Here is a 3,381-nt window from a genome sequence, read left to right as displayed (position 1 = left end):
TACCCAGGCTGGAGTGCAATGGCGCGATCTCGGCTCACCGCAACCTCCGCCTCCTGGGTTCAGGCAATTCTCCTGCCTCAGCCTCCTGAGTAGCTGGGATTACAGGCACGTGCCACCATGCCCAGCTAATTTTTTGTAGTTTTAGTAGAGACGGGGTTTCACCATGTTGACCAGGATGGTCTCGATCTCTTGACCTCGTGATCCACCCGCCTCGGCCTCCCAAAGTGCTGGGATTACAGGCTTGAGCCACCGCGCCCGGTCATCTCCTAGAAGTTTTATAGTTTTAGCGTTTCTTTTTTGGTCTAGAATCTATTTTGAGTAAGTTTTTGTGTATGGTATGAGGTAAGGGTTTAAGTTAATTGTTTCTGCATATGAATATCCAGTTAGTACAGCACAATTTGTTCAAAAGTTTATCTTTTGACCACTGAATTATCTTAAGCCCTTTGTTGAAAACCAATTGACCAAATATGTGTAGATTTATGCCTGAACTGTATGCCTGAACTGATTGATTGATCTACTTATCTATCCTGGTACAATATCAAAATGTCTTGATTAATGTAGTTTTCTAGTATGTCTTTCTTTTTTTTCTTTTTCCTTTTTTTTTTTTTTTGATATGGAGTCTTGTTCTGTCACCCATTACAGTGGCATGACCTTGGCTGACGGCAACCTCCGCCTCCCAGTTTCAAGCAATTCTCATGCCTCAGCCTCCCAAATTGCTGGAACTACAGGCAACTGCCACCATGCCCACCTAACTTTTTGTATTTTTAGTAGAGACAGGGTTTCACCATGAGGGCCAAGCTGGTCTCGGACTCCTGACCTCAAGTGATCCACCTGCCACAGCCTCCCAAAGTGCTGGGATTACAGGTGTGAGCAACTACACCTGGCCTTGTTATTGTTTTTCAAAATTGTTTATACTAGTCTAGGTTACTTGCACTTCCAGATACAGCTGGAAAATTTAGCTAGCTAATTTATAGTTGAAAAAAAAAGGCTGCTGGAATTTTGACTATTTTCAGTTATTGTATTTAATCTATACATCAATTTGGGTAAAATTAACATCTTAAAAATATTGAGTATTCTGAACCACGAACATGGTGTGTGTGTGTATATATATATATATATATATGTATATACAATTATTATTTTTAATGTATTTTGATATGGAGTTTCACTCTTGTTGCCCAGGCTGGAGTGCAATGGTGCCATCTTGGCTCACTGCAACCTCTGCCTCTGGGGTTCAAGCGATTCTCCTGCTTCAGCCTCCCGAGTAATCCCTCCTGGGATTACAGGCATGTGCCACCACACCCAGCTAATTTTTCTTTTTCTTTTTTTTTTTTTTTTTTGAGACGGAGTTTCACTCATGTTACCCAGGCTGGAGTGTTACCCTGGCCTAATTTTTCTATTTTTAGTAGAGACAAGGTGTTTCCACGTTGGTCAGGCTGGTATTTATCCCCCTCAGGTGATCCACCTGCCTTGATCTCCCAAAGTGCTGGGATTACAGGTGTAAACCACCATGCCAAGCTGCCAATTTGCTAATTTTTTAAAAGATATTTTCATCTGTCACCATGAGGAATATTGATCAGTATTTACTTTTTTTTAATTGCATTTTAGGTTTTGGGGTACATGTGAAGAACATGCTAGATTGTTGCATAGGTACACACATGGCAGTGTGATTTGCTGCCTTCCTCCCCATCACCTATACCTGGCATTTCTCCCCATGCTATCTCTCGTATTTTCTTTTCTTTTTTTTTTTTTTTTGAGACGGAGTTTCGCTCTTGTTACCCAGGCTGGAGTGCAATGGCGCGATCTCGGCTCACCGCAACCTCCGCCTCCTGGGTTCAGGCAATTCTCCTGCCTCAGCCTCCTGAGTAGCTGGGATTACAGGCACGCGCCACCATGCCCAGCTGATTTTTTGTATTTTTAGTAGAGACGGGGTTTCACCATGTTGACCAGGATGGTCTTGATCTCTTGACCTCGTGATCCGCCCACCTCGGCCTCCCAAAGTGCTGGGATTACAGGCTTGAGCCACCGCGCCCGGCGTATTTACTTTTCTTAAATGACTTTACCTGGTTTTATTATCAGGGTAATGTTAGCCTCATAAAATTTGTTCCTTACTCCTTTGTTCTTTGAAAGAATTTGTGTAGGACTGATATTTCCTCCTTAAATATTTGACATAACAGGGAAATCATCTCGCCCTTGGAGGGTTTAGTTTGTTTGTTTGTTTTGAGATAGACTCTCACTTTGTTGCCCAGGATGGCGTCCAGTAGCATGATTTCAGCTCACTGCAACCTCTGCCTCCCGGATTCGAGTGATTCTCCTGCCTCAGCCTCCCGAGTAGCTGGGACTACAGATGCACACCACCATGCCTGGCTAACTTTTGTATTTTTTTTTTGAGACGGAGTTTCGCTCTTGTTACCCAGGCTGGAGTGCAATGGCATGATCTCGGCTCACCGCAACCTCCGCCTCCTGGGTTCAGGCAATTCTCCTGCCTCAGCCTCCTGAGTAGCTGGGACTACAGGCACGCGCCACCATGCCCAGCTAATTTTTTGTATTTTTAGTAGAGACGGGGTTTCACCATGTTGACCAGGATGGTCTTGATCTCTTGACCTCGTGATCCACCCGCCTCGGCCTCTCAAAGTGCTGGGATTACAGGTGTGAGCCACCGCGCCCGGCAACTTTTAAGTATTTTTAGTAGAAACAGGATTTCCCCATTTTGGTCCAGTTATCTCAAAACTCCTGACCTCAGGTGATCCACCTGCCTCAACCTCACAAAGTGCTGAAATTACAGGTGTGAGCCACCACACCAACCAGAGGACTTTTTTTGTTGGAAAGATTTTGAGGCTGGGAGCGGTGGGGTACACCTGTAATCCCTATAAGCACTTTGTGAGACAGAAGTGGGCTGATCACCTAAGGTCAGGAGTTTGAGACCAGCCTGACCAACATGGTGAAACCCTGTCTCTACTAAAAATACAAAATTAGCCAGGCATGATGGCACATGCCTGTAATCCCAGCTACTCAAGAGGCTGAGGCAGGAGGATTGCTTGAACCTGGGAGATGGAGGTTGCAGTAAGCCAAGATTGCACCATTGCACTCTAGCCTGAGCAACAAGAGTGAAACTCCATCTCAAAAAAAATTTTTTTTTGAATTATGAATTTAATATTTTTAAAGACACAAGGTCTCATTATGTCACCTAGGTTAGATTCAAATTCCTAGCCTTGAGTGATCCTCTTGCCTCAGCTTCCTGAGTTGCTGGGATTACAGGCACGTACCACCATGTGCATTTTCATTTTTTTTCCCTGCCCTGCCCCAGCACACCCCCATTTTCATTTAAAAAAAAAATTTTTTTATTTTTGAGAGAGTCATGCTCTGTCTGTTGCCTAGGCT

This window comes from Sapajus apella, unplaced genomic scaffold (genome assembly GCF_009761245.1).
Source record: "Sapajus apella isolate SASKATOON/1434 unplaced genomic scaffold, GSC_monkey_1.0 scaffold47, whole genome shotgun sequence".
NCBI classification, from domain to species: Eukaryota; Metazoa; Chordata; class Mammalia; order Primates; family Cebidae; genus Sapajus; species Sapajus apella.
Note: the sequence above shows the minus strand (reverse complement) of the source record.